Genomic DNA, 22,374 nt, shown 5'->3' on the forward strand with positions numbered 1-22,374 from the left:
ATGTTTGGTATTGTTTTGGGGATTTTTCAGAAATGTTATAATTTAGCTGCATCAGTTAATTTTCAAAAATAAGGAAGAATGGTAAATAAGGAAGTAAGTAAAATGGCAAAGTTTTGTTTATATCAATGAAGTTAATTTGCAGCAGAAAAATGAGCACAGCAGGACTAACCTCCAGAAAACTCACTCATTACATGAGATTCAGACATCTCACACTATCTAGTTCTGTTCTTGAAGAGCCCCAGCCAAGTGATTTAGGAAATGAGCCAGTGGCTTCTCCAGTTTTTCCTCTATAAAGGGGCTAATTGCTCCCCTTATTTAACTTGTAGGAATAGAATGGTTAGGAAAGGAACTTAAGACCATATAGTTCCAACCCCACTGCAACAGACACGGATGCCTCACATAAAACCATGTCACCAAAGCTCTGTTCAACCTGGCCTTGAACACCGCCAAGGGTGGAGCATTCACAGCTTCTTTGGGCAACCTGTTCCATTGCCTCACCACCCTCACAGTAAAGAACTTATTTACATCTAACCTGAGCTTCCCCTGTTTTACTTTAACCCATTCTCCCTTCTCCTATCACTACAGTCCCTAATGAAGAGTGCCTCTCTGGCATTCTTGTAGGCCCCCTTCAGATACTGGAAGGCTGCTATGAGGTCCCCACACAGCCTTCTCTTCTCCAGCATGAACAGCCCCAACTTTCCCAGCCTATCTTCATATGGGAGGTGCTCCAGCCTCCTCATCATCCTCGTGGCCTTCCTCTGGACTTGTTCCAATAGCTCCATGTCCTTTTTGCGCTGAGGACACCAGAATTGAACACAATACTCCAAGTGAGGTCCCATAAAAGGAGAATAGAGGGGCAGGATCACCTCCTTCGACCAGCTGGTCACGTTCCTTTTGATGCAGCCCAGGATATGGTTGGCTTTCTGTGCTGTGAGTGCATGCTGAAGCCAGCTCATGTTGAGTTTCTCATCAACCAACACCCCCAAGTCCTTCTCCTCAGGGCTGCTCTGAATCTCTTCTCCATCCAACCTGTAGCTGTGCCTGGGATTGCTCTGACCAGGTGTAGGACCTTGCACTTGTCATGGTTAAACTTCATAAGGTTGGCATCAGCCCGCCTCACAAGCGTGTCAAGGTCCCTCTGGATGGCATTCCTTCCCTGCAGCGTATCAACCAAACCACACAGCTTGGTGTCATCAGCAAACTTGGTGATGGTGCACTCAGTCCCACTGTCCATGTTGCAAACAAAGATGTTGAACAGGATCAGTCCCAACACCAATCCCTGAGGGACACCACTCGTTACTGTTTTCCAACTTTACATTGAGCCGTAGGCCACAACTCCTTTTGTGTGCGGCCATCCAGCCAGTTCTTTATCCACCGAGTGGTCCATCCATCAAATTTATGTTTCTCCAGTTTAGAGACGAGGATGTCATGCGGGACAGTGTCAAATGCTTTGCACAAGTCCAGGTGATGTCAGGAACTCTATCCCTGTCCATTAGTTCTGTAGCCCCGTCATAGAAGGCCACCAAATTGGTCAGGCAGGATTTCCCCCTAGTGAAGCCATGCTGGCTGTCATCAAGCACCTTGTTGTTTTTCATGTGCCTTAGCACGCTTTCTAGGAGAGCCTGCTCCAAGATTTTGCCAGCCACAAAGGTGAGACTGACTGGTCTGTAACTCCCCGGGTCTTCCATTTTCCCCTTCTTGAAAATGGGGGTTATATTTCCCTTTTTCCAGTCATCAGGAACTTCACCTGACTGCCACAATTTTTCAAATATGATGGCCAGTTGCTTAGCAACTTCATTTTCCAGCTCCTTCAGGACCCGCAGATGGATTTCATCAGGTCCCATGGATTTGTGTACGTTTGGGTTCTTAAGATGGTCTCAAACCAGATCCTCTCCTACAGTGGGCCCAAGGTCTTCATTCTCACAGTACCTGCGTCTGCCTTCCAAGGCTTAGGTGGTGTGGTCAGAGGACTTGCTGGTGAAGACCGAGGCAAAGAAGTCATTAAGAACCTCAGCCTTCTCCAAATCCAGGGTAGCCAGTTCTCCCGATAGCTTCCAGAGAGGGCCCACGTTGTCCCTAGTCTGTCTTTTATTTGCAATGTAATTATAGAACCCCTTCCTGTTATCTTTCACATTCCTGGCCAAGTTTAATTCTAACTGAGCCTTAGCTTTCCTAACCTGGTCCCTAGCTTCCCAGACAACATTGCTGTATTTTTCTCAGGCTGCCTTTCCTTGCTTCCACCTTTTATAAGCCTCTCTTTTTTTCCTTCGAATTTTCCTCAGCAGCTCCTTATCCATCCAAGGATGTCTCCTGGCCCTCCTGCTGCACTTCCTTCTAGTTGGAACGCAACAGTCTTGAGCTTGTAGAACCAACCAAGCAAAGCTTAAGTTTGTAGTTTTGATAGTATTATTGTTGCTGTTACGATTTTGTAGTTTTTAAAATACTTTAACCTTGAGTTAGCGTGTTAAGAACAATTATTTTTTTTCCTGTTAAGATAAAATATGGATGTTTTATCTTACAGAGGATGATCAAGGGACTGGAGCACTTCCCGTACGAAGATAGGCTGAAGAAGTTGGGGCTGTTCAGCCTGGAGAAGAGAAGGCTGCATGGAGACCTCATAGCAGCCTTCCAGTATCTGAAGGGGGCTTATAAGGACGCTGGGGACGGACTCTTCATCAGGACAAGGGGAAATGGGTTCAGTCTTAAATAGGGGAAGTTTAGATTGGATATAAGGAAGAAACTCTTTACTGTAAGGGTGGTGAGGCACTGGAATGAGTTCCCCAGGGAAGTTGCTCCATCCCTGGCAGTGTTCAAGGCCATGTTGGACAGAGCCTTGGGTGACATGGTTTAGTGTGAGGTGTCCCTGCCCACGGCAGGGGGGTTGGAACTAGATGATCTTAATGTCCTTTCCAACCCTAACTATTCTATGATTCTATAAGATTCCACATAAAGAAGGTCATGCTAGCTTATCTTTATATAGCTAGGAGTAGCAATACCAAACTCTACAGAACTGCTGAGTCCAGAAATGAACTTACATACTAACATACGTCTTTCTGAGTTTTGTGTAATATACAAAGTGCTTCAGAGACCGGTATAATAATGATTTAAATCAAAGTAATGTGAAGTCAGAACATCTCGTCTAAATGAGAAATAAATGCATGCTTACTTGATATTTCCTGTATTTGAGGATTTTATGAACCAGTGTATTATTGTGAACTAGTTAAAAAACTTACTTAATACAAACCTGAAGAATTCTTATTTTGTAACTACACCTTGTGTGTAGTGCAAAAGTTTATGTGAAGTTAAGAAATGTTCCATCCTTAGGAACTAGAAGGCCTGTGCTTATCTGAATTTTCATCCTTTATTGATAATCAATATTTTTCAAAGAAGTTGAATGCCAATCTGTTAAATTATATGTAATACCCATTAATACAATCTGTGGGCCATCTAAATTGGATACCTTTTCTTTTTCTCAGCTTACTTCCAGCCAGTGTGTATCTGACCACTAGAATAAAGTACTGAAAGGCTGAATCCTATGGAGAACACTCAGAAATGTCTCTGGATTATACCTGGACATATGCCAGACTTTTTAATGAATGTGATGTTTACTCTGACCAAATATAATAAAATAATTACCTTTTCCAGGACATTCTGACTCATCATTTTTCTTGATAAACCACAGCTAAAAAAGCAAAGAAGTTTATTGGAATAGACACTGATGCTGAGAAAGAGAAGAAGGTTCAACTTGTATGGCTAATACTAGCTTTTTGCATGACAGCTGCAGAGTTAATTAATTCACTGATATGTTCCTCAGTTTTCCTATGAGAGATAGAATAAGACCTACATAAAATGGTCTTATTACATGAGAGGAAAGGATGATGATGAAGTCTAATTTTTATGTATTTTCCATTTCTGACACTCTTCTGATAAATTTCTCATTTTCATCTCATAATTATTTCAGGAATTTCTTTAAAATTTCACAAAAATAATTACTATCACTCAGGAGTTGCCTTTTTCTAGGTGATGAGAAAGTTGATCTGCTATCATAGTGTAAACACTATTTAAATCTTTTGTCTTTACAGGCAGAACTAGTTTGGGGTTTTTTCTGTCATTTAAATCAGAATTTCCAAGAAAAAAAAAGAGTTAATAATAAATCTTCTATAATCACTTTGATTATTTTATGCCACTGAAATTTAAGCAAAAACCCCACACTAATTTTGTTGAGATTTCCTTTATACATGAATTATGCTGCTGCCTGACAGCATATAGTAATAATGACATTATCTTTGCCAGCTGAAGCCTTCAGAATACCTTGTTGTCATCATGCACTTAAGTGATTTAACTTTTTCTGTGTATCTTGGTTTATATGCAATCTACTGATTTCACCAGCAACACATGACAAATCATCTTTGGAATAATCTAGGGGGGATTTGTGTACAACAGAAAGAATTCTGATGCATGCTTCAGTAATTTAACCCCCACAAGAACTATGGATAAAACCTTTACTCCTTATTGTATTATTAAGAGCAAATATTTACTACCTCTTTTCTTCTTGGAAAAAATCCTAGAAAACTGGCCAACACAAGGTTACTATAATTAAAGTTACATATATCTATGTACTTAAATGTACTAACAGGTCCATGTACCTTCTTCATTCACTGTTACTGATTTGATCTGAAATAGACACAGGTTTCTCCTTAACACTCTTGTCTGATTTCCCATTTTCGGTCTGTGTGTTCTGTGTCATCTAATGTAGTGACACTAATTCCATAGTAATGATTTATTCATACATTTTTAAAACAGAAAATTTTCAACTCAGCATAAAGAAGAATTTTTAAAAAATGACTGGTTTTCTGGCTTCAGCAGTATCAGTGTATTCCTCAAAAAGATATAGAAACTTTCTAACTGAGATTAATTAAGCTCCAGTAAAAATAGATGAACAGTTTATAAAGCATATAGTTCAATATTAGATAATAGTCTTTACCACATCATATTTTGCAGTGGTACATCTTGTGTGCACACATGATGCTTTCATAAAAGCATTATCAAAGAACTTGCAAATTACTCAAAACCAAAAACAAATGTAAAAAAAGTTATCAGCAATTTTTTCTCAGTCACTGAAATTTGAATTTTATTTGGCTTTAGTCCCAAAGTAAAGGGAAGGAGAAAAACAAACAAACAAACAAACAAAAAACACCAAAGAAAAAACCAAACAAAAAAACCCATCAAAAGTCACCTTAATTCTTATGATATAATTGTAAAAGTAGGTAACTTTCACAATGGTGAAATGGTATTGCAACGCTTCAACTAAATCAATAGAATAACTGTGGCTGACACCCAGCAATGTCTGTTTTTCTTTCTAGAAGATGCATAATAGGTCTTGGAAGTTATGTAAACAAGTATAGCTAGATTGAGACAATGCTCATTCATACTATTTATAAAGAAAATAAAAAACAAACAAAACCCCGCCTTATAATAGAAAAAAAATATCCTATAGTTTACACAGAAGGATACATGTGTACAATGCCATCTCAGCAATAACCCATTGTTACAAATCCTTTGTTTAATGAGCATTTCATCTAAGAACTAAAATTTTGTTTTCTTTTTTAACAAACAGAGCGATTCTGCCAATGAAATGGAATCTCAGTTGAGAGTGGTTGGATGTAGCTAAAAATGTACAAGTAGGTCCTCCAGAAGAGTGGGGGCCAGTGTCTCCTCTAAACTACAACAAATGTGATGAAATTCCAGGTGCTATGGTTGATGCATAGTACTCAAATAGAGTTGATCTTAGAAACTGATATCCCAACATGAGAACAGTAGAGCTCTTTCATCAAATACTGATCTTATGATCAGGGAATGGAACTTGGATTTCAGCATTTACAAAAGAACAACCCATGATGCCACATAATCAAACTACCTTCAAATCATTTTTATCCTAGCTCATTAGAGGAGAGAAGGTGATATGTGTTCTTTTTGCATAACACCTCTAATTTTCTTCATGGTACCTGACGTGAACCACATTAGTATCACACTAATTACATTATAGTTCATGTTGTCTTCCTCTAACTCAATTTCTCAGGATTAACACACCTCTAAAGAAGAGCAATTTTCCCATTTTCCTTCCTCTTATCTAACCGAAACCTTTATTAAATGAGCTTCCTGAAGTATAAAAGGTTGTTCTTTGTAATAGTTTCAATTATTTTTCCTTGAAGAAAAAATAATCAAGAGTAATTTTTGACAAGAAAGAACTTACGCCCCAAACCTAAAAACAATTAAGAATTGTCATTAAGCAAAAAAAAAAAAAACCAAAAAAAAACCAAAAATATAAGTATTTGTCTCACCATTATTTTCATGCACTGACAATTCTTGCATTTTGTCAAATAAAGTTTATCCTTTATCAGTGCCACTTCTGAGCCCCAGTATCACACTTTCAGTCTTTTCAGGAAAAACTACATTCCACTTGAATTAGTGTAATTACTTTCACACTGTTCAGAAGACCGCATATTCAAATGGAGCTGAATGTATGTGCAGCCACAGTGCATGAGATACTGAGATCAGCAGAAGCTTTTTCTGAGTAAAGAGTCTTCAAGGAAGTGTGTAGATGTTTTCTTCTGTCAGAGCCTGCACAACCATGTCTTTGGTTCTGAGCAGTACAAGACATAATTAACCTTTTCTTTTAGAGACACTAGTAAGGTGTGTGGTAGCTGAAACCCACTCTTTAGAAGCAGGAGTAAGAGAGGTGGACTTCATACAAATCTCCAGAAGACTAAATTAAATTAAGACTATCAGTTATCAATCACCTACAGGCTGCTTTCAGGGAAGGAAAAACAAAACAAAAGCAAACCACAAAAAAAAAAATAAAAAAAGAAAAGAAGGAACTAAAGAAAGAAAAAGAAGCAAAGGGGGAAAAAAAGAAAACAAGAAATAAGAGAGGAAAAAAAATTGTCCAAAACTGGTCAATTGGAAGGAGCACATATTTTGACCCTGAAGGAAAAATTCCACTCCCTATTAGCAGTGTTTTGACTGTAAATTAAGCCTGGCAAATGTCAATGTACAATTATGTCAAATGATATTTCAGATGAGCCAAGCAATGTCTTTAGTCTCCCACAACAACTTATGAAATAATATACTATGCCACAATACACTGAAAATATTAAAAATGCTCAATTAGTAGCTTGAAAACAAATTTTACTGAGCTTTGTGATATTTTGATTGTTTTTATAGAGTAATAGAACAAATAAGCACCTTGCCAGATGTTTGTTGTCAGAGCAACAGAGTTCTGTTTTGGCTGAGCCTTGTAGTTCTCACAAGGCAACTTAGGAGATGCCATCGCTTGCAGGTCAGCAGATGAAATCATCCGTTGAGCACAGAGGGAGCACAATTTGTTTTAAGCATTTCTATCAGTCTCAGCAAAAACTTTGTTTCATAAACAGTAAAAAAAAAAAAAAAAAAAATCTTCCTCTGCAAACAAAGATGTTAATAACTTTACATGATGAATGCTTGCCTTCCTCAAGACATTAAAACTTTTTTTTTTGTGCAGGCATTGCAGAAACTGCAAACTGAATTATGGAACAATTTTCCTTGTCTTTGATATGATAACGATAAAGCAACTCTCACAGAGTACACAAAGCTGCAGCTAAGGACCTAACACAGCCACTGTATAATTGACAAACAAGATAAGTGATCTGGATGGAGAGGGGAAAAAAAGGAAAGCACTTATGTCTGTTTATTTCCTCTTACCGCAGTGGTAGGGCAGATCGTTTTGTTTTTTTCATTCTTTTCTCCTGAGGTAAGGAGATGTCTGTCAAAGAAAATCACCAGAAAAGAAGTCAGAAAACTATTCAAAACTGAACACAAAGAGTCAAAAAAATTACCAAAAGCAGTACAAAGTAATAAATATTTTCACTTTACTTCTAATCTCTCCTGGGAAGGCACAGCAACAGGCACAGAAAGTAAACTATGTAAAAAAGAAAAAGAAAACACAAAACAGGAAGGCAGCATATAATTTTAGGCCCATCTTGATTTTAAAATAAGTGTCATTGCTTTCATTTCAGGGTAGGTCTAAATTTATGGAATCCCCTTTTTAGAATTCAGAAATTATTTTTTTTATTAAGATGTTTATAATATGTACATTTTGCTATTTGTCAAATGTAAAATGTGTTGGTCAAGCCTGTAAGCATTTAAGTATTAAGAAAAAAATATGTGCATGAATAACACTATTGACTGAAAACAGTAGATGGGGATTTTAGTGATACATTCTCTGGGGAAAATAAACAAAAGAAAAAAACACACAAAAACACAAACAAAAAAGCAAAACAAAAAGAACCAACAGCATTTTTATATGAGAAAGAAAGGTGACTGTGGTGAGAAAGAAAGGTGACTGTGGTGAGAAAGAAAACTAAAAAATCTCAGTGTTTTCCTTCATACTATTTTTAACACTATTTTTTATTTTGAGATTTTAATTATATCACTATTTAATGATATATTATTAAATATATTTAATAATATACTATTATTTCATAATAAAACTATAATTATATTATAATTATACCTTATTCTTGTAGAATTGGAAACAAATACCAATATTTAATGTTTATGATCGTCAGACACAGTCTGGATCTCACCAGTCCCTGAAGCTCTTTTGCTATGCTCTACGAAGGGTCTAAAATTTAACTCCACTGAGAGTATCTGCTATTATAGCATAAAGTGTTCTGGATTTCTTCCAGATTCTCATCATTTGGTCACCTTACAGTATATGCCAAAGCATTTCTGCTAAAACAGTTAAGAAGGACAAACATCCACCCACAGATTAACAACAAACTGCATATATATAGTATTTCTCAAGAAGATAGGATGCATTAAAATAAGAAAATATTCAGATGTCCAGATGTTAATTATACTCTACCAGGGTTGGTTAAGAAAAGAGGACAGACGCAAGGATGTTTTTCCTCCAGATTGTCTCTGGTGGTACTGGTAATACATTAGCAATACTGCAGTGACTTCACAGTCCACTGACTGTAAAGCTGTGTTAGAAAGTCTTAGCCTTATGGACACATATGACCACCTACTTCAAATTTAAATCAAATACCAGCATGTCTGGATTCAGTAAGGTGGGAAGAAGAGAGCAAACACATTCAGAGTGTTCCTGCAAAAGAGGAAAAAATTGTTAGTAAGGAAAAAATATATGTAAAGTATAGGAGATATCACGGACAAGAGAAGGAATGAAAACAGATGAGAAATAGAAAAAAAAATATTTTTTTACCTGAGACTGACAACGAGACAGAAATGCTACAGAAAGCAGGTGGGCATCACAGGCCGGTGCAGCGGTATTTGCTGTTCTGACAGATCAGAAACAGAAATAACTCACCAGTCTGAGCTTGTAGGAATCTTACATAAGAGCTCAGTTTGAAAGTTGTTTCCTGTAAAATTTAAGAACAAAGGGGGAAAGTTAGTAATACAAAAATACTCTGTGTTGGGTTAGTTTTCTTCAATTCCCATATTTTTATATTTTTATTAATATTCCTTTTGAAGAAAATCCATTTAAAAATACCAAACTTGAAATATATTTTGTTCTGATAACTCTTCACCACACTTGAGACATGAGGATGGGATCAAAATGGGCTGTGACTGTGCCACATCCGCCTGCCCCAAAATCTCCCTGTTGTGACAGTGCCTTTACCCAGCTGGCAGAGCTTAGATCAGCTCCTGGCCTTCATTCTCCTATCCCAGAACCAGCGCAGAAATCCTTTCAGGAGAGGGAGCTTCTGCTGTTAGGACTGTAATTAGCAACTGAACCTCTGCGTTTAAAACCATCTACTGAAATAATTGGTCAAAACCTTGCTGTTTCCTTAGGAAAAAAAAAAGTAAAATAAAATCATGATTAACTTCCTCCCTCTCCCCCAGGTAATGTAAAAGCTCTCCTCCCTACTAATTGTGTCTTTTGAATGGTTTTGTCTTAATAATTGGCTAATTAGATATATTTTCATGTTTCATTTCAACACATATAAGGTGCTTTTGTGATCATGATGCATTCACATGCATTGACAGGGAAGCAGGTGGATCACATCAGTTCCTGGCAGCTCAGCGGTTACGAACATTCCACTCCCTGGATTTATTTCACTTATTAATCTCATTCTGCATTCATGTTTCAGGTCTAACATACTGTTGTGATATCAGATGTTAACTTTTGTGTTTGTTTCCAAACATGAAAATAACTTCTATTCTTTGGTTATTTTTCAGCTTTTATTGACGTTTAGAATAGCCTTATTTTTCCCTTTATAAAAGTCCTTCCTTCATTTCTATCATCTTTGTGGATATTTTATGTAATCAAATGTAATTTTACAATACAGTAAGATTGCATATTTCAATGACACCAAGCTACAGCAGTTTGGGGAAAGCAATCCCTCTCTATCTTCATATAGAAGAACCGGAGTCACCACTTATTTTTGAGCACTACGCTGGGACTTCAGAAGGGAACACTGTTATTCACAGCACTAGTGGTGAAACTGGAGGGGTCTCCACCAGCTGCAGAATGTTTACTTATAACGCCATCATTGCAACCATTTTCTATAACCTGCTAAGTAATAAATTTCCTTTTAGTTAGTGGGCTTGGGGTCAAAATCAGGAAGCATTTTTAATTTATGTTGTAGCTACGTGCCCTGGCCTCCACCTCAGAAGCTTACTAAAGACAAGGCAAAGAAAATACTGTCAGACATTTCCCCACCTTGTCTCAGTGGAAGTTTTCTTTGTCCTTCAGGTAACGCTCTAACTCTGAAGTCAGAGCAGTTTTAAGATTTATTTAGAAGTTCAGAGCAGCCTTGTAATCAAGGTGCCTTGTTACCACCTCTGAACTGGAGCACTTGAGATCTGGGCTCCTGAGGGCAGCTATGGAGATATTAGTTCATAGCATTCAGGGGTGGTCTATTTTTCCCTGCCTTAACTTGTATGCTGCAATTTTCTGTTCTTGGTTTCTCAAGCTAATTTTTGTTGGTGTGCAATTCAACTGTGAAGACACATGTTGTGCTTCAAACAGTTCTGAAACTCTATTTAAACTGTACTTAGGTCATGCTTTTCCTAATTAAAGCTTTTAACCACTTAAATTAAATGGTGGTTTAGAGATTTCAATTTTCTTTATGTCATTCATTCATAAAAGTGTAGTTTATAAATATGCTTACAAGGATGTGCAAAAGGCTCTGTCTTTTCAGACTTCAGTTACCGTGGCCCGATTTATTTATGCACTTTGAAATAGAGGATAGTGCATGTTTAAGGCTTCATTTAAAAAAAACTGTTCTGTAGGATTAAGCCTTATAAAATTTTACTGGTGCCTATGCTTTATATTAATTGTGTGGTATGCCTCCAGGTATTTTCACAAAGGGCATTTTGGAAAGGTAAATTCAGCTGATGGATGAATTTCTCTGCAGAGGTTTATTAACATTTTTGTCAATTTAGCCCATTAAATACAGCAAGATCCCTAGGTGGTGATGAATTGCAATAGCAGCACAGGCTTCACACAACGATGGCAAACTGATTCCAATAATTTTCCCAGTAGCATCCTCATAGCACAAGTGAAATGCTGATGTTTACAAGTGTGGCTAAGCAAGTAAAAAGTGCGTAGATTAAAAAAAAAAAAACAAACAAACAAAAAAAAAACCAAAAAAAAAAAAACCAGAAAAACCACCAAACCTATTTAAAGCAAACTCACCTCATTATGTGCTCAAACTTCAGCACAGTCTAAGGCATGGAATTAAGAGTATCAACAGCAGTATTTCCCCCACTACAGCAAATATGCCAGAACTTTGTGTAAATGTATGCATAACCTGATAAATGAGGCTTACGTATCAGAAACTTGACATCAAAATATCACTTTATCTAAAAGAAGTAATAAGTCATAAAGCCTAATTGCACTCCAATGTCCATAAATGCCAGTGAAATAGTTCCTGTTGATTTCTGCAGGCAGTGTAGCAGGTGCAATGGCCTATCAAAAAATAGCTTTAAACTGTATTTTTTTATGAAATATTTATAATGGGAAAAAGAAAAGTTTTTAAAAAAGAATGCAAAAGCTAACTCAGTTTAATATTGAATCTTATCCCAAAAGGAATGATAAAAGTTTCAAAGATCAGGTCGTTCTTAGAATGTGAAACATATCTGAAAACACAGTGTAGGAGATAAAAATTTCTCCCATGATATGGAATGGAGAAGTAAAGTGAACACAGCTTCTCTCCACAATACCACCTGTAATTTGTGAATTATTTGTACTTATCTACCTATATGCTGTTAAAAAATAATTTTATTTTTGGTACTTCATATCTTCTCAGGGCTATAACTGCTATATATCTAACAGACCTGTATCTGCTTTGCATATTGTTACCCTCCAAGCAAACTGTGCGATAAGTTAGTCTTTCAGAAACTGTTTCATATTTCTTTGTTTGCTTTAAAAACAATGAATAAAGCAGAAACAGGGGTGGATAGTGATAAATACCATGAAAACCAGAAATGAGAAAAGCTGCTGAAAACTGAAGCAACTTCAGTATTGACTTCTCTCCCTGAATATATGAGACTACCTCTGCTCAGATTGTGATTTTTCCTTGCTTTGGTGTTTTCTCTAATGCCACCACAGAACCAAAACAAAGGCAACTTATATTTCTAATTGCAAATTGGCTTTATCAGAAGTGGGAAAAAAATCCACTTTCAGTTTCTAAACATAGAAGGTTTGACCAAAACTTTCCTTCTTTTTTTCCCTTTGAGAATAATATGAGTCATGAAAGTATGCACCTCTCCTTTCCTTCAGGAAGTAATAATTTCATTCCAGGCAGAATCTTAGCCATAGCGCTGAGTTCTCAAATAAACCAGTGCTCATTTCTATGCATCTTTATCTTTCTTTTTTTTTTTTTTTTTCCTGGTTACAAAGTAAATATTAGTTACTCAAAAGTAATTGCTAGGGTTTTCCATTATCAGTTCAGAGCTATAACCAATAGAGGATAACCAAGACATGGCTCACATTTAGAAGAATATTTCTTGTTAGATGACTCTTCAAGGATTAAAAGTTCATAGTTTCACCAAAATACCTTCTTATTTTGTGTCTTAACACCAGTCCCACTGAAAAAGCTATCAGGGACCAAAAGCATGATAAATTTAGAACATTTTAAAATATTTGAATTTTAAAAAATGCTTTAGTTCTTGACTTTTGACAAAGCGTTGTTTTCTATGATTCTGTGATTCTAAACCAAAATAGATTAGATGTTCAAAGAAACATTGTAGCTCAGAGGACCACGGTGCAAACTCTTCAGGCACCTCTTTCCTCTTCAGGCAACTAACTTCCTAATGGGTGGACTTGAAGAAAGATGTAGCTATTTTGAGTGAGACTAAACATCTGAGCAAAACCAGTTAGAAAAATGGGACAAAATTAACATTGTGTCTACTAACACCCGCAGCAATTAAAAAAAAAAAAAAAAGAAAAAAAGAAAAAAAGTTACTGGAGGCTGTCACAATATAAAATTGACTTTGGCTTTCCTCAAAATGGTTGTTGCTTTTCTACAGCAATGGAATGCTATTGTAAATATTAGGTACCGTTTATTGCTGGGTGTCCAAACCTGTTGCTTCTTGTCCCATAAAACAAAGCATTGCTGCTCAGGCCATTGCATGCACAATGACTCCAAGAAAGGTCATTGATGATATGCTTCCTACTGTGTGCATCCCAGATCAAAATCTGTGATTTAAACCCTAGTCCTAGGATTACTTGCTCTCCTCAAATGTTTTCACCAACCCATGAGGTACAAACTACTCTCTCATATATGGTCAGAAACATGTCAGCATGTCCTGGTGCTCTTACGTTGGTTTGTGTTGAAATATTTTGTGCGAAGAATGTTCTAACTCCTTGGTAAGTTTCAACAGATTCAGTGAGATTCATTAACATTTTACTGATCCTAAAGAGAGGGAATACTTTACCTTTTCCCTTTAGTGCTAGCTTAATGCTCTCTTATCTAACTACCTATAATACCTCTGGCCACCAATGGAAAAAAAGCATGAATTATACAGAAACATGAGAGAAGGCAAAACCGAGGTAATAGACTTCTCATTTCATGAGTTTTCAGGTCTAACAAGCACCATAAGAAATGTGACAAAAACCACTAACTCAGAAATAGGAGAAGACAGGGAGAAAAGTGAGGAAAAAGCTGCAGGGGCAGAGAACAAGAGCCAGTAAGTCAAATTGACTGTACATCACAAGACAGCTTAAAGACTAATTCTTTGGTTCTTCAAGGTTTCTTTTGATGCAAACTGTCACTGCATCTCACCCTAGGAAAACTTACCTTCATCCAATGCCCACATCTCAATTCACCTTAACTCTCCTATTACTTCAGGGAAAAAACAAATGACAAGCTAAATAAGTAAAAAAAACCCCAGTTTTTCTTTGGCTTTAAATTGGGATTTAACATGTACCTGGAAAAAAAGGAGTGTGGTAGAGAAAAGATAGCGAAAGCTAAGATTTTGCTGACAGCCAAGGTCACAATGATTCAGTCAGTATCAGAAGGTTTTAATCTAGTTCCTTTAATGGCCACCTGCTCCCAAAATACCCTGGCCACTGATTTCTGCCCTCACATTGCCAATTGGCCCTAGCATCCAGTAGCAGCGCAAACAGACTATCAGATAAGAAAATCAAGCCAATCAAAAAGTTACCCAGAAAAGTACTTATGCTGGATAAGTTCCCTGAAGCTGTTTACCTCCTGGCTGCTTAAGCACTTGCATTAGTCTCATCTGTGCAGGGTGAAAAAAACCAAGAATGGCTAAAACCTTTTATTATATTTTCTCAAAAAGCCTATTTATTTTTATAGCTGTCTGGGTTTACATGGGCAGAGTGAGCTTCTCACTCTGCACAACGTCTAGTTACTCTGCATAGCTGCTCAGGACTATAAAAGCCTCTCATCAATGAACTTCATATATGCTGTTGATACTCGGACCAAGTATGTAAGTGCCAAAAAGTTGTCATGAGGGGAAGATGCAGGCCGTAAGATAACTTGCTATTCTGTAGTTATGGGAAGTAGCTTAGGTGTTTAAGGTGCTGATCATGAACAAACCACAATGGAAATAACCTAGGCAAACAATTTGAACAATGAGTTGCTTTTTCAGATACTACAGACCTCATATGAAAGTTCATTTTGGGTTTCATCAGTAAAAGTTTCATACTTGGGTGGAAGGGGAAGTTGTGTTAGAAATTCTGTGTATTGAATGAAGAATAAAATAAAACTCTAAATTTTACATCATTTGCAGTCTGAATTATTTGGGAAAAAATAAATGTCTCCTGCATAATCCCTTTGATCCATTCAAAGAGAGCTGGAATAAAAGGGTCAAATCGTAACTTTCCAGCCATCTAGTGAGAATATTTTACGTTCATGTTGGAATAATTTTCAAAATAGTTTTTATTTATATGCTAGTCAGAATTAAAACCTTCAAATATACATATTTTAACAGCAGCAGATTCTATTTGGTGCAGTTAGTGTAACAATCTTACCTGCTACTGTTAAGCATCCATATATAAAACAATTTGGTTCTGCTAATTAATTTCCAAATAATTAGGTCTTAGTACAGTTTAAAAGGTATAACATTAAATTAGTACAAAGTACAGACAGGCTCCATGCTTTTGACCCTCCTAAACTGCAGAATTTTAGTTTTCTGTATTCCTAGTACCTTCTCAAATGAATTAATTCACTTGTCAGCAAGATAGCCACAAACTCTTTCTCCCTTACAGAAGCTCCAAATATATTAATTCAATATCACCTGGGAAGGGGAAAAAAAAGATTGTTCCTTTCTGATGCAATAGCATCAAAATCTGACCTTTGAAATTCCTTGCAGAATTCTGCCAGAGAGCTGCAAAAGAAACAAGAAATTGGCCTCAGCATGGTACAGCTCACGTTTCACAAACACTTCAGAAAACTAGATATAGTTTTCTCATGGGCATACCTCCAACTCATTACAGACAACAAACTGTGAGGACTGCTCACAAAGCAAAATGAGTAAATTAATTATATGACAAGTGTTAATATCTTATTTAAAATGAGTAATCCCCAAATATCAAAGTTTCTCTTAGTGTTGGAGATTGTTTGTTTCTTAAAGGACAAAAAAGCAGCAAAAACTTAATGTAAGCGCAAACTTGTGAATTTCTTTCTCTTTTAAAGCATTTTATAAGATTAAAACTATTCAACATTCTTCAAGCAGAGAGCTTCAATCTTGCAAATCATAACGTCATATGAATATGTTTCCATGGAAGCTTTTTTATTCTCATGACCTAAAATTTCTGACATTGTGACAAAAAAAAAAAAAAAAAAGAAAAAAGAAAAAGTAATTCCTAGTGGGATATTTCAATATATTGCTTAATCTAGAGAAAAAATATAACTCAATTTTAAATTTAGGAATAAGGAGGAGGAAAAAATTTAAAACCATATAATTTCCTTCAGCCTATTCAAAGAATCAGATCAATCTTAGTTCAATTTTAGTGAATGCTAAAATGGAAACCCGCCTATGTCTTTATATTTCACATAAATATTGTGCCCATCAACAAAATCTGAGGTCTTTTACTGGCTATTTCACTTTAATAGACCCTTTAAAATCCAGAAAAGACACTGATGCAATTTACAGCAAACTAAAACTCCAACATTCCCATCAGTATAGAAAATGAAATATTGCTGCCGTAGAGAGAGAATAAGTTTAAGTAGTTCCTTATACAGGAAATGAAGTAGGTGAATGAGTGAAAAAAACTTGCAATAACCATTTCTACACCACAACCTCTGCCTTGGAAGCCTCACTAAGTCTGAAGATAAGTGGCTGCCGAGATCTGTGAGATTCTAGCAAAATTTAAACAGACATGCAATTTAGAAAAGAATGTGCTAAAATTTTAAATTAAAAAAAAGAAAAAAACAAAGATAGGTTGACCCCTGATATAAATGTATATCATAAAAGCCTTTGTTGCAACATTGATTAAAAACATGTGAATAAACTTCCTAGATATTAAGAATCTGGTTCTGAATGCACTGGCAACCATTTCTCCAAATTATTTATACTTTTCTAGGACCAGAGAATATGAACATTTAATTTTCTGCTAAAAGAAAATATATTACTTCAACAACCTGGAAATTTTATTTCAGTTGGACAGGTGTTTATTTTGAAGTATTGTGGCATATGAGGGGGTTATATTTTTCACTTGCATTGTAATGTACTGCATTTCTCTTATTTTAGTATGAGGACTAAACATTACAATGCAAAAATCAGACTCGGTATCATCCCTCTGAAAGGAATTAATGCTTATTTTTCCCAAATATTCTAAGTGATCCAGTTGTATATATACATATTGTGAAGAGGCATTTACTGTTAAATTCCTTAACTTTTTGTTTCATAGGATAATTTCTTATGTTGAGATTGAATGAAAAATCCTTGATAAATTATCTGTTAATTTTAGTTGTAATACTCTGTTCTTCTCATCTAAGAAATATGCTTGCCAACTTTATGCCCATGTTTTTTTTTAATTAACTAATCAAAATATAATTTTAAAAATTCTTTTCTTATAAAAAGCTTTGATTATATTTTTTATGCTCATCAGCTTTGTTACTGCGTGTCCCTAAACTTGTCTAATTCTTCATTATCATTTTCAAAGCAAGATAATCCATATTGCAAGCAGGATTTCAAATTAGTCTGAATCACTGATTTACATAAAGACTTTTACACAGTATTTGCTCACATCAGAAAGCAAACATAAAACTAGTATAAACACATTAAAATAATTTTCCAAATCAATCTCATCGATTTTTTTTTTTTTTTTTTCAACATAAACACAGTCCTCTGGCTGAGAGCTTCCATTTCTGTTGTCATTTTATAATTATATAAAAAAGGCATTATCTCTCAGTACTGGAAAAATAGAGCAGTGATCTCTCTTCTTAAACAACAGTGTATGTCTAGTGGTGTGCAATACTCAGCCTGTGCACTGATGCATATCTTAGGTATGAGGATTAAAACAGGCATTGGTCAGAAAGCATAGACATTGACTCTACTGAAATGTTAAGTGCACAAATTTAAAGTTTCATTTTATATTTTGGGATTATCACTAAACACTCCGTTATGATATCTTCTTACCATAAACATTTCTACTGAAAAAAAAAAAAATAATCACACCCTAAAATATTTATGGAATTAAACCATAATTAAACCCATCAAATATACACCTTTTAGCTCACAAATTAGAAGTGTGGGGCTTTAATTAAATTTGTCTTCTTTCTCGCTATAAGAATTGACATATCCAACAGTGTTTTCGCAAGACACTGTCTCATTTTACCTCTCCATTTGAAGACGCAATGTTATTCTGAAAATTCAGATAACAGTTAATGAAGCGAGTTAAAAATAAAGAAAATTCTGATATTATTCTAATTAAGAAAGCAAACAAAAAAATCCTCACAGTACTTATGTTACTGATACATCTGTTGAATAATGCAGCTTGTCAGGGGATCAACAGGGTCTCACTTCCTGGGCATTGTTCTAACACTCTTGAGGAATATCTACCTCTGCTGTCATGGATCTTGTTCTTAAGTCTTGTTCCTCTGAATCATTCCATCTTTCTGAGAGTTTACTGTGAATTCGCAAAAATAGGGAAACATAGTGACATTCTTTTGTTTCTTGCATAGGTTAGCAGAAGTACTCAATAGGCCCATTCTTCCCTCCCTTTTGATCTGTTGAATTCAGAATGCTTATTTCTGGTTTCTCCAAAAAGTGCGTGGATATAGTAGATACATCACAAAAGGAAATACACATGAGAATGTTCACATTTTATATAAAACTTTCAAAATAAATTGCCAGTCCTGAAAAAAAATAATTGTCTGGGTATCAATTAAATTACTAGCTATCTCAAATGACAGATATATATGGAATCCAACCAGGAAAATGAGAGAGAAATTCTACTGGAGACTTTTTGGAAATACAGAAGTATTGATTTATTTTTTTTAGTTATTTGTTGTTCTGTATTTATATATTATAAAATTTAATTGCAAAAATTAAAGGTCTTTTTACTGATAAGAAACCTGTATATGACTGTGTGGAAAAGCAATCTCAAACACAGAACTATAAAATCAACCAATACATTCACACAAAAGCTCAGTCAGAGCATTCTGTGTGATGAAACCATCAATTCCTGTATAAGAGAAAAAGGAAAGAAAATAGGACTTAGTCCTCCGCAGAAAACCAGAAGTTGAATATATGATCACTTTTTTAAGTAACCAACCGAAGTATTAGAAGCTATGTCATAATTATTTCCTGAAACTTAAGATCAGTGGACTTGAGAACTGAATTATTTTCTGTCTGTAAGATTAATTAGAAGATACAGGCCCAGAACATTTTATCTTAATTTAATGTGCTGATAACTGAAACAGTCTATATTACCAACTAATCTAATTTATTAATGTGAATGTTGAACAGTGTTATTAGATGACAAAAAACCTTCAGTATCTAATTCTCAATTATCCAACACAAAGACTGAAGAGTATGATTCCTGTTCAGATAGATAGCAGTTTTGGCCTTTCTCTTCTAAAGGGTATGTCGCCGCCTCATTGATTTCTGTGATTTAACCAAGACTAAATGATCTGCATAATACTATAAAAAAGATTTCTGGACAACAGCCCAGGTCTTGCAACTTCACCATCCCTGTTCTTATCAGAAACCAGCCTTTGCTACCTAACTAGATTTTAGCCCTTAACGTGTTCCTTTTGTCCTCTCATTTCATACATTGATTCTAGTGAGGTGATTGCTCCTGTGCCTTTTAGTCCATTTACTACTTTGATTCTGAATTCTTCTTGCCAGCAGAACTGATTATTTTCATGTGTTTAATCTGAGTGAAATGGCAGCAGACCAGCATAAGTGAACTATGGTAAAAATCTGGTTCAGACAAAGACTGGAAAAAGGCTAACAAACACAAAGTGAAAGCTTTCTGACAAATAGACAAAGCAATAACTAACTGTCTTTCTCCAACTAGCTATAATTAGCAAGAGCAGAGCTAATGATTATACGTCATGCTAGTGACCTTTTGTTTCAGCATCTGAAAACACACACGAAAGCTTCTCAGCAGATAGCATGTTAAAGATCCCCTCCTCCCCCCACCCCCTTATTGCCATACACTGACATAGACTGTCATCTCTCAAGAGAATTGCTGCTTGGCAGCAACACTACACTTTCAAATAATACATCAAAGCAAGGTTTTTCATTTACAGCCATTGTTGTGCTTCTGAGTGGATGAGTTGTAGCTCTAATTTCTTATTAATTAAAGATTTCAATAGCCATCTTAGGTAGCAGTGAATGAGAGAGAATTGTGACAGAAAAAATGTCTCGTGTAAAGAATTGTTAAGGTATGAAATATAAAACATGACTAAAGTATTGCTGTGGAATCTGCAGATAGAAAGACTTTCATTAGCTGCTGACATTGTGACTTATTGTCTTACTTGTCTGGATAACAAACGCTACATGCAGGGAATGCAAGTTCATCAGTTGCTTTCATGTTATGATTCATGGAGTGGGGAATATGTAATATAGATAGCACCAAATACACAAAGAAAATAAAAGACCACCCATGGAAACTTTAGTCATTGGTTGTAAAATGAAAATGTGCTTCCATAAATGATTCCAAGCATATATTAAAGGAATAATTACAGGAAAGTATACATTAACTTTGAGCAGCTTTTTCAAATATGAAGTGCACTAGCAAGATCACAGCTTCTTCCTTCTCTCTGCTTTGTTTTCAAGCTGACATTGAAAACTAAGTAATACTTAGTATCAGTGAAAAAAATAAAACCAAAAAAATACAATATTTTTATTTCACTGGAGATAAATACACTTACATAAGTTTTTATTAAAGACACTGGGCATAGATCCTCCCAACAGACTAAATTCTCAAAGTAGTAATTTAATAACACAAGACTGTCTCATTTTCAAAAGCACTCCTGCGGCTCAGAAACATAATAGAGAAGCATGAAATTAAAGGAGGAAAAGAAAAAAAAACAACAAGTGCTTGGATTTTTTTTTTTTTAATTTTTGTTTTGAAAAATTTCATAAGGAAGATTTTTTTCTTTTCTGAAACCAGGATATTTTTCTTCCTTTCACTAGACTGAGGTAGACTGAAGAGAGCAGGAGTAAGGACAGGTTGAATCTGCCATGTAAGACATAGCCAAGCACCAGAAAAGCTCCTCTGGCTTCTCCTGAGTGTAGGGCATGAGAAAGCAGGACACTCCCAAGGCAATTGCTTGGACATCTACATTGCAAGCAGAAGGGACACAGATGAGAAAACCAGATAAAAGGGAAGTCTCAAAGAAGCAGAAGAGACGAATCTCATGGGAAAATCCAGGGAAGAGTAGATTTCAGATGGGCTGCTGGAGAAAGCAAGCTGTGAGAATGAGGATCAAGCACTGCTAAGAGTCACAAGACCTTGGAAATGTTCTGGAAGGTGCTGATAGCTCCTTCTTTATGAAACACAGCAGCTTGTGATGGGTGACTAAAATATTCCATTGTCATTCATTGTCGCTGTTTATAATGTCTCTGACAGCAAGGGGCTCAAAAAAACCACCTCCCCTACAGAACAGAGACAGCAAGGTGGGTGGGGGAGACAGGCAGAGGAAAGAAAGGATGGGAAGGAGAGAGGGTAGGAACGTAAGGGTTTGTAACTCCATGGCTCAATGTAATCCTACACACACACAAAAAAGAAATGTAATAGAAAATAAGATTGGAAATATATTCACTGAGGAAATAATGTTTTCAGGATTATTAATCACATTGGTTTTAAAGCAAGTGAAGTGAAGATATAAATACATCTGTAGAAACTGTCAGGAAACTCTTCTGTCATGGCTTTTAAGCTCTAACTCCACTGTAACTGTCACATTGTACGCATGCAAAATTTTAATTTCATCTCAGAACAACACACCAATGATAAAAAATAATTTTAATTTATATGCATTAATCTCAACAGAATAATGACATTTTCATTGAGCTTAATATGCTACAAAAACTCAGATATAAATAACATGGAAGGTTTATGAAGGTTGCTGATTTTTCAGATATGAGAGAGTTAGCTGAAAAGCAGATTGTGGACAATTATGGGCATTTTATGATGCATGCGTTATTAGATGTAGCTCAGGCAGCAGACCCGAGGTCGCCTGTGTGGTGCAATTTGACTGGTGTGAAAGCTAATTTAGGGCAGTGTTCTGAAAGTGTGGTTTCAATTTTAAAGCTCAACAGGGACACAGGGTGTTATTGGTTATTGTCCTGCCTACATGACATGAAGACAACTGTACATAATTAAAATCTTCCAGGAAGCATCAGAAGACCACTGAGCACACTGTGGATCTTCTGAATCTTATA

The 22,374-nt window shown here is 35.8% G+C and overlaps 1 long non-coding RNA gene across 2 annotated transcripts in view; it reads right to left on the reverse strand.

Annotated features, from left to right (window-relative positions):
- LOC136008516 (uncharacterized) overlaps positions 1-9,414 on the reverse strand; it is a 141,469-nt gene extending 132,055 nt beyond the window's left edge. For both annotated transcript variants that reach the window (XR_010610119.1, XR_010610118.1), the window contains exons 1-3: positions 9,263-9,414; positions 9,069-9,145; positions 7,741-7,801 (exon numbers count right to left, since the gene is read on the reverse strand). This is a non-coding gene — a long non-coding RNA (uncharacterized LOC136008516). The remainder of the gene's footprint in view (positions 1-7,740; positions 7,802-9,068; positions 9,146-9,262) is intronic.
- Between the last annotated feature and the right edge of the window lie 12,960 nt (positions 9,415-22,374).

Source organism: Lathamus discolor, chromosome 2, assembly GCF_037157495.1.
Source record: "Lathamus discolor isolate bLatDis1 chromosome 2, bLatDis1.hap1, whole genome shotgun sequence".
Classification (NCBI taxonomy): Eukaryota; Metazoa; Chordata; class Aves; order Psittaciformes; family Psittacidae; genus Lathamus; species Lathamus discolor.